Source organism: Anopheles cruzii, chromosome 3 (genome assembly GCF_943734635.1).
Source record: "Anopheles cruzii chromosome 3, idAnoCruzAS_RS32_06, whole genome shotgun sequence".
Taxonomy (NCBI): Eukaryota; Metazoa; Arthropoda; class Insecta; order Diptera; family Culicidae; genus Anopheles; species Anopheles cruzii.
Window position 1 is genome coordinate 54,582,459 of NC_069145.1, and position 9,982 is coordinate 54,592,440.

The following is a 9,982-nucleotide window of genomic DNA, read 5'->3' on the forward strand; positions in this document are numbered from 1 at the left end:
GCTTTTTCAGTTAGTGCTAACCATCCAAAGAAAGCTGTTAAAATTTCATGATATTTTACTCATAAGTTTGTGAGTTCCTGGTTAACAGTGACACTAATTTTGTTATTTTCAAAACAATAGTTCAAAAACAATTTCGTGTTTCAATTTTACACCGCTTCTTGATGTTGTAAAGACTCTGCTCTATCAGAAACAACAATAAAACGTTGGTTTGCAGATTTTAAACGTGGTCGTAGAAACACCGATGATGCAAAAAGCTGTTCGCAAACCTCGACAAATGTTTAAGAAATTTCGCTCGAATGAAGAGATGATTGTTGAAGCCGTGGCCTATTTTGATGCAGAACTTTTTTGCCTCAAAGTAGGCGATATAACAGTGGCATTAAAATGTTCCAGCGGCGCTGGAAAGATTGTGTTACTCTGGCTGGAGACTCCGAATAAAACTAATTTTAAACAATAAAAAACTAATTGTCTTTACTAGGGCCGGAACTTTTCGGCCCATGCGTTACTACATATCGTGACTTCGTTTCTTGGTTGCAGTAAACAGAACAAACAGCTGTTCTTTCCGGGAAACAAATATTGCAATTTTATCTTCCGGCCATGCTACCGTTCACTGGTGGCTGTGAGTGGAGAAATAGTTATTACGATCATCAGATCAGTGGCAACGTAACACAAATGCCCGTGCTGGTGAGCGGAGGAGGATATGCCGGCCGTACGGTAGAGACTTTTGTTATGACGTTCGATGCGGAATTTCATAACAAAACTCGGAAAGACAAACATATTCGCGCTCTGCACAAACACCGGGACCGTCTTGGAAGAAAGGGCACGAAGAAGAAGCGAAAGTGAAATTCCCCGATCTTCCGAAAAATAATCGAACCACGTCCCGAGCCTTCGTCCCAGGCGCACAGTTTGTTTGCGAGAAAACTTTCCCGATTCAATATTTATCTTTGCGCCCCCTCTGCGCCCGAGTTCACCCGGTGATTGGAAATACTTTACCGAGAGTCCTGTGACGCCTCAAGCGGGTTCCACAGGGTTCCTTCTTGCGCACAGGCTTCGCTTTTTATTCCGGAGCCTGAACTGCAACTGCATTCGAGCACTGCAAGACGAAAACAGGTCACCAGCAGAAGCCCGGCTTGAAAGGTGTTCTTTGGGCACGAGACAACAACGGCGTCAAAGGACGTGCAATCCAACGTACGGCAGCCAATATTTCACCCGTGTGCACACCCTCGCGCAAATAGGACAGATGAGTTAAAGAAGAAAAAAAACCGGGAGAAGAATAGCTTTCAATTTTACGAACAATTTCTTGCTTCTTCCACACCATATCGGAAGGAAGGATTCGATTTTTGGTTCGAGTTCCTCTTCCAGCACACGGTTTCAGCCATTCGCCGACCACCCTCCCGGCCTGACGAAGATCAGGAGAATGGAACGATCCCGCACGGAGAAAGGTCCTGTGTGTGGCGCAATGTTTGCTCCAGATTGCCTCGGAAAACGGATCAATAGTGCTCGGCAAACAACGGGAGCAATCTGTCCGGAAGGCCGGAGAAGGTCACACCGACCAGCTGCCGGATTGATGTGCATCCCCCTAGTGTGTGTGTGTTTGTTCTAGAAGAAAGTCCTCGGTCCCGCTTGTCCCGCGTCGCCCTTACCTCCCTCGCCGAACGAGGGTAGGCAGTACTATCCTTTCCTGCGGTGCGTCGCCCATGGGCGGCCCATAAGTTAAGGAAAACGAATAAATCCGTTGCATAAGCTGATGAAGAAGCATTCTTCCGCATTCGTCTAACCCTGACCCGGCGGATGGCGGTCCGATTTTGCTCCAGATCCGTCCGGTTCACACAAGCACACAAAAGTCTAGGCGCACCTCTACTGTCCTGCTGTCGCTAATTACGATCCGATTGTGTCCAGGGAAAGAACCCAAACGGAGAGTGTGTCCGAGAGAGGAAAGATTCCCACACAACGGACAGGACACTTTTGCGTCTTTCTTGTCATCTCATGCTGCTGCTGCCGGTCTCCGAATCACGGCGGCACCACACCCGATGACTGGACGAAATCCTGGTTCATAACGTGGTCCCGTGGTCAGTGGCGTGGCGTACTGGAAAGGAATTGAACAATTTCGCTCAATTTAACGAGCATTCGACACGCGCAAAAACCGGTAAAGGAGTTGGCGCGGTGCAGCGATGGATCCCGGTAAGGGTTCGTGAGAAAGGATGTTCGACGGATTAGTTCCGAGGAAAGTCACCGCCGGCCGTTGCCTCGATACAATTGCTTAGTTACAGTTGATTGGAAGCAGGTTTCGACCATCAGCAGAGAGGCCGCTGATTGGAAACGGGTTCATCTCGGTAATCTAGCGCAGAGGAGCCTATAGGCTTAAGAGTGACGCGGCAAAGGGGCGTGAGATGGTGTGCTTGAAGTGTACGTTGCGCCAGATTCTAGCAAGTGATCTCCATTCCATTTGTGTCCTTTTTGAAATTCATTCGACAGTGTTTCGCATCCGGATTCGCAACTGGGCGGAGCGCAGATTTCGGCCCGAACTAGAGCCCAGCTTCTTGCAGTCAAATTGCGCCAAACCCGTTTCGCCGTTCCATTTTTCTTCCATCGACTCTCAACCGTCCCCGCCAAACATCCGGCGGGAGAGGTTGGTTTAAAGAGTTATGCGCCGAAAACGGATCCTCGGGCAAAACAAAAACGCGAACCGAGAAGGACGACTCGGTCGATGCCTTCCTTCGCGGGCGCGCCGCTCCATATTAGGCAGAGAGGACATGCCGCCGTGCGCTCGGCATAATAAATATGTAGCATACGGTTTTGCATAAACTAGGGCGCTTGCACACTTGCATAACAATGGGCCCGGGGTTTGGTTGGAGAGGCTAGAAGCAACAAAAAAAAACTATAATAAGTTCTTAAAGTACGCGAAAGAATGAGAGATGGATAGAGGTGAACGGCATATCTTTCCGTCGTTACCCGTCCGAAAATGTGCGGCTCGGCTTTAAGCTTCTCTTTTCGCAATCGCCTTATCCTTTGCCTAAAGGCAGCGTCGTCGTGCGTCGTGCGTCGTTTCGGGTTGCTTTCGGGACTCGTTGGCCGATCCTTTTCCTTCCTCCGTCATCTTCCTCTTGCTCCTTGCTTCCGAGGAGTTGTTACGTTCCACACCTTCTGGCGCGGCCTTTTGCCAAAAGTAGGGTGCGCGCCGACGACCTCTGGCGGATCAGCCGAAAGACCTCAGTACACAGACTGTGTGTAACTGATGTCAGGCTGGCGATAGGATTGCTGTTTGCTGTTTGCTGTTTGCTGATAATGTTGTGTTTTTCCAGCATCGTCTTACAAGCGATACAACAGAGAGCTGGCGTTATTATTCATTGCCAAAAAGCTAGTGCGCTGCGACGGGAACGCGGCAAAAGCAGGAGAGACCCGCGCCGCACCGGTAACCAGACACGGGAAGGAAGCAAAAGGAAGTGTCCCGCCGGAGCAAGCGGGGAAGCACAAACATAAGTATCGCTGACACAAGAGTCGCGCTCGCTGGCTCGTCACGGGAAGCGAAAAAAAGGACATTGTTGCATGTCGGTCGGTCCCGGGCAATGAAAGGCGACGTTCGGCCCCATACTGGACCGCGTCGCCTTTTCGCCGGTACCGGACATGGTGTCCTGCTGGGTGGTACGGGCCATTTTGCAGCTTCTCAGCGCGCCTCTTACGCCGCGCAGCAGGAGTTGGCGCAATTCCATTAGCCTTTTGAAGATCCCCTGTTGGAGTTGGACCAGGAGCGCTAATTCAGGTGACAAATTTGAGGCCGCGATACTTAGCGTCTTACGGCTGCTGCTGCTGAGTAACACTTCCCGCCGCCAGCCGCCGAAGGGCGTGTTCCGGTTCCGGATCGCCGTTAATTGTTGTGTGGCCTCCGGGGAACCTTTTTCGATTGCGAAGTGTTTTGTGGCACCTCATAGCGTTCCGATACAGGTTCTTTTGGTCAAGTTGTCCCCCGCTGGGACCACTCGTGACAATGGACAGTGTGCCGTGGTCAGTGTTAGGGGAATGCTGCGTCTGTCTGTATATGCCTTGCCATCTGGCTGTTTCGCGTACAACGTAAGCCTCGCGCAGCATTACTTTATCCTCCAGTTTCATTCAGTGTTGCCAAACTTACCTGGAAATAGTACAAAAAAAGAGAGAAAGGAATCATTAATAAAGATTGCCCTCAAACAACCTATAAATCAAAACATTTGGCCAGATCACGATACACCCCTGGAGGAAAGCCCCTGACTAGTTGTACCCCACACAAGGTTCGTTGGTCTTCTGGTCTGGTCCCATTCATCAACGGTAATGAATTCGTCTTGGTCGGTAAGGATTCGCGAAACCCAACGCGAATGCCCAGCGGAGTCCTGTCTGACTTCTGGTTTCGGTATCGTTTCTATTGCTTCTAACATTCTGCCGGTTCAAAGATGACCAAGCGCCCGGTGCCCGGACAAGACCGTGTAGTGTAGTGTGTGGCAAGTTTGGCAAACCCCGTCGTAATGGTTCACAATTTAACGCATCTTTAGCGGCACATTAATGCAGTATGATAATTAACCTTCATAAATTTAACGGGTTCCAAATTTTTTGCGCCACCCAACCCTTTGCTGCCCGGTTTCTGCTGGTCACGTGTGTTGTGCTTTTCGGGGAATCCTTCGCTACGCCGCTGTGGCCATCTCGTTCGGTCTCATTTGGCCACGGGTTGCGCCAAAAAGCGCGCTTTTTTTCTCTGTGCCTATTCGGGCACGCCGAAAAACTAAACATAGAGCAAAAAATCGCCAAAAAAACTCGCTGTTCCATTCTCCAGGACTATGTGTTTCATATTTTGCTCTAGATACAGATTAGCCGTCCTGGTCTTCCGTCACTTGAAAAACGGTGAACGAAAGGTAGAACCTCTGGAGGTTTCTCTCCAAGGACCACTGGTCCTTGTTGGTGTGCATCAGCAGTTTGCCAAACCATGCTTGAGGCAGTTTAGAGCGAAAGAGAGGCCCCGTGTCTACGAATCTGCGCCGAGGGCTCGAGCAAAACAGGATCTAGGTAAAAAGGCTTGAAGCAATTCAATTTAAAATTTATATTTTTCGCAAATTAAATTCCACTCAAACCGAAACTGCCCGACCCCGGCGCGAGAGAGAGGCGCGTTGCGTGCTCGCGCGCGCGCTCGTTACGATGTGTTATCGTTATGATTTAAGTAAGATTTCTTCCCTTACGGCACCGGAGGGAGGAAGTTGGGCTTCCTCCTTAGAAGCGGCGCGCCCTGGTTTCTGGGGCGTTCCGGTCGTAAACTCGCGAGATTCGGTTTCACGTGCCCGGCGGCGGCGGCGGCGACGGGGACGGTTCTTTGCACTGCGCTTTCGCTAGACGACTTTTGGGACCAAGCGGATACGAATAATTTCGGCTGCTTTTGGCCAACAAGTTTTTCAACATCATATCTGCACGAAGCTGAAGAAGGATTTTCCATTTAAATATGCAGAAGATAAAGACGTTATTCCGCTACTGGCAATCGCGACCACCGAAGGCGCGAGTAGAAGAAAAGAGTTCCTGGTACCAACAACGGCTTGGCGAAAACAGCAACGTACAATCCCACCGCTGTCACCATGCACTTCTATCTTCCATGCGATCCCTTTGCTTGCTTGCTTCGAAAACACGTACAAACTGACCCAAATCTTGCGCTTCCGCGTTTTGCGATGATGAAGAGAGACACACGGAATAACGGGGAATAGTTTGATGATCATTTGAAATTTATTAACCTCCCTTACGACGGCATCCCATGCGGAGAGAGAGAGTACGCCGATGAAGAATCGGCACAAAGTCGTACCAAATCTTTCTCCCCATTCTCTGCATTGTTGCTACCAGTCTATCCTTGATCCTTGCATTCGGTATCATTGCCGCGGTGTCAGAATCGTGCTGCCCGAACCGAGAAGGTGATTGAAAGGTGAAGATGAGCAACGTTGCAAACGGCGAACGGTGCTGTGTCAAGGAAAGTGCATAAACTATACAAAACGGCACCCGAAGGACTGAGTCAGTTTTTTTTATTGTCGTAGTCGCAAGCCCCGACCGACACAACCGGCGGAATCCCAAGAAATATGCTGCCGTCAGTCGAGTAAATTAGAACGAAAATCGAAGGCCCGGGCAGAAATGGTGGAAAAGAAAGGTGAACACAACTGTCACATAAATATCACTTTTCCCGGGGCTCATCATCGTCGTCACCCTCCGCCGGCAAAGAAAAGGTATGTAAGACGAGGCGAGGAGGGCGAGACGGTAGATCGATTTTCCCATCTCCGGTACAGCGCCCAACAACACACAAAAAAAGCCACCAATCACGACGGATGCACTTTTTTACACTTTCTTTGAGGACACAGATTTCGTGTCGAACTGATGTGTGATTGAATCCTGCGCTCGGTTGGTGTTACTGACTCTTTCTCTAGACCCTCTAGTTCTTCTCTAAATAGTAATCGATGACTTGTCTGACGGCGCAATGCCCAGTGCAAACACTTTATTTGCCCCCTTCTGTCCTCGGTTGATGCGACTTTTACCCGACTGCTTTTCGCGGGATTGATTGAAGAAACTGTGTCACAGCAGGACACTTCCGGGAACACTTCCCTGGCCTGGGTCGAAATCCATCGTTGATTGCATTCGCGGGTAATCGTTATCCTCGCTGCACAGCACGCACGCAGAGCGGAAGGTTTTGGGCGAGTCAATCGAGAATTTATTTGACACACCCCACCACCGGAAGGGAATTACACGATCAATTGAAGAAATTCCTGCCGCGGCTAAAGTTCCGAAAATTGTTTGCACAAACATAAGCGGGAGCAAAAAAAACGGGAACAAAATGGAAGCTTTATGGCGTCGTAAAAAACATTGATATTCAAATTTTTGCACAAGTCCTTTGCCCTTGCAAAGAACGAATCCTGTCCCACGTCAGTCAGAGAGGCGTGACAAGTTAGCCAAGACATTAACAGCCATTCGTGCATAATTTGATTCGATTTGATTGCCACTTTGCCGTGCGATCAATTCATGCGCCGGCTAATGGCTAATCAGCTGCACCATTTCGTGCGCCCCGAACCGATCGTTTGGCACGCCATCAGCCGCCTGCCAATATACATAAAAGCGTGCCTGTCAAATATTTGACATTTGCTGCCTCATTTCTGTGTCCTTTTTTTTTTGCTTCCGCTGGACAGCATGATGTGGCGTGTTATTGCCCAAAACGAAAGGTTGAGTTGCGACGACGACAGTTACTGTCACCGAACCGAAGTCGTCCTCGTCCTGACCCCACAAGCAAGGGGCGGCGAAACTCAGAAACTCGAAACTGGAAAATGCAAAATCGACGTAACAAATTGACCACAATTAGCCACACGCGAAACCTGACAGCGGACGGACCGACCAGCGCCTGTCGGCAAGGACCTATGCTCGCTGTGTCGGTTGACCATAATCACAACCGTTATAACGGCAAAGGGCAAAGGGGGCGCGCGCACAATCCGCAACCGGAAACCAAGGTTACCGCCAACGTCCTCGCCAACTCAGGCCACACGCCCGGTGCGCACGCGGTGGGCTGGTTGGCTGGTTGGCTGGGTAGTTACGGAAGGAAGGCAGAGCCTCGGCGGCGAGCCGAGCGAAAGTGGAAACACAATTTAATAACTGTAATAATGCAATTATAAAATGCGGCCGAAAGCGAATTCCGGAAGCGCGCCTCACCGCGAGGGGTTGGCACACACGAACGGGCGGGTGGCAGACAGGGCACGGGCAGAGGTTCACGTCCTGTGTGGAGGGTGCCTCTGGCAGTTGCGTTTAGGGCGACCGAATGACCCACCGACGGGCGGTGGTCATATGTGATTGTATGATTTTTATCGTGTCCTTTTTTATGCTCGCGCTCGCTATCTGTTGCTGGCCGATTTTGCGCAAGTGAAATATGAGCTAATTTTTCAAACAAAGACCCCTTGATAAAGAAATAAAACGATACGCGAAGCAAAGCTGGCTCGGGGAAAAGCTCCGCGGATCAACCGCGTGGACATAGAGAGAGGGTCCCGGACCTGGCATAATTATAATCATATGCCTCTCGGTGCAGCATAGGCGAATGGCGCACGCTCCAGAGCCGAATGCGCTCTGAAACGGGGCCGCACAGCATAATAAAATGGAAACACACTAAACGGGGTTACACATTAATGTCAATTTGTCGCAAAACCGGACACACAATAGACGGACCGCGCGGCCGGACCAACAACGAACGGGAGGGACCGGCTGCAAAATTGCAATTTCCGCGCCGACGGCAGAGAGATGAGCGGGATGCGATAGCAACGACGGAGCGGAGAGCATCAACATAGGTGGTTGGTGTCTTGATCCGATCTTGGTCCGGAAGAATGACTGACAGGGGCCCTGCTAACATGCCGCGGGTAAGGACATTGCGACAGCATCCCGAGAGGAAGAAGATGTCAACCGTGGTAGACGCGCCACGCCATGATTTTATCATCTTCGCGAATGGGAAAGGAATTGCCTTTATCCGGTTCCGCATTTCCAGCACGAGCAGTGCGCGAGTAGCTTGAGAATGGAGGTAGCTCCTCGCGGCTGTCGTCCCTTCATCGCTTGGTCCTTGCGTACACCCAAGGATCAACGAAGAACTCGCCCGTTGGCGGCAGGCTTCGTTCCGTCTCTAACCGCCACTTGAAGGTTAATTAGAGTGGTCCAACCAGGACGCCGCCAGGACGCCGCCAGGACGAAAAGGAGGCGCCAGTCAGCTCGATCGAGCGTACTCTTCGCACGCGTGTCCTGTTGCTGCGCGCCGCTAATTGGAATGGATTGAATTTATGGTTGAGCAGGTCTCGGCCAGCCAAAGGCGCGTCCGTCGCATTCCTTTGCGACGGAAACAACGCGTCCCGACTGTGCACATTCCCGCGGAGGGGCCACCTTGCTCAAACGGATCGGGCGGATGTTGTTTAAAACCGACACACCAAATCGTGGTATGCATCTGCGCCGTCGTGCTCGAATGTTTAACATTCCACGGGCCGCGAGCGGAACATTATTAATCGATGAGACGAATTCTTATCTTCCGGCCGATGTCATGCATCCGACCGCCAGCCGGAGATGTTTTGTAAACCATTAATCGTCCATCATCTTCCGTCTGCGTCAATCAGCGGCTTCGTGTTCTTCGACTCGACTTCTCCACCGAACCGACGAGTGATTTCTGGACCGGAAGCGGGGTCCAGAGGCACAACAAACCCATCAACAACAACTACAACGAGCAATGGTGCCGGGTTGGTATTCTGGTCTAATAATAACTTGCAATTTCCTTCGGAACGCGGAACATTCGAAGAGTCTTATCCGAAGATATAGGCCCACAGACGAATCAATTACCGGGCAGAAGGACCGAGGTTCCACCGAAATCGGTCCTCACCGGGGTGTGGTGATCTGGGTGACAGATCCGCAAACATCCTCTACTTTTAGATCCGCCGCCGTTGGTTCGGCGAGCGAGAATTCCTATTTCCGAGAGGCAATCCTCGTAAATCCTCGGGGGTCAGGTGAGCGGAATCTTGAAGAATTCTTCACAAACTCCCAATGCAAATGCGATGGCGGAAGGCGGCCACCCAACGAAAAAGGCCCAAATCCGAGATGGACTTATCCTAATCCCATCGCTTGTGTTTCGTTGGTCTCCCAAACGAAGGATAATCCCCATCGCTCAAGGCACGAGGCCTGATACCATCGCAGCACACACACACGCTAGTTCCCGAACAGATGTTTCCACCATCAGCGAGCGCGCCGGGAAGTGCACTTTGGCCTCAGCCAAAACTTTGGGTGCACCGCGCTTCGAATGACACTCGAAACGTGGCCCAAGGTGCGTGTGTGAGGCGGCCGATGCGAGCATGTATCGTGACGATCGTCGTGAGGAGGTGTCTTTTTTAGGTCTTTCTCTGTGTCTCGCTTTTAATTAGCATCTAAATTGGCCCGCTGCTGCCCCCGGGAGAATGGCATAGAGGCCACGGTGGCCACGCAAGGGTTCCAGAAG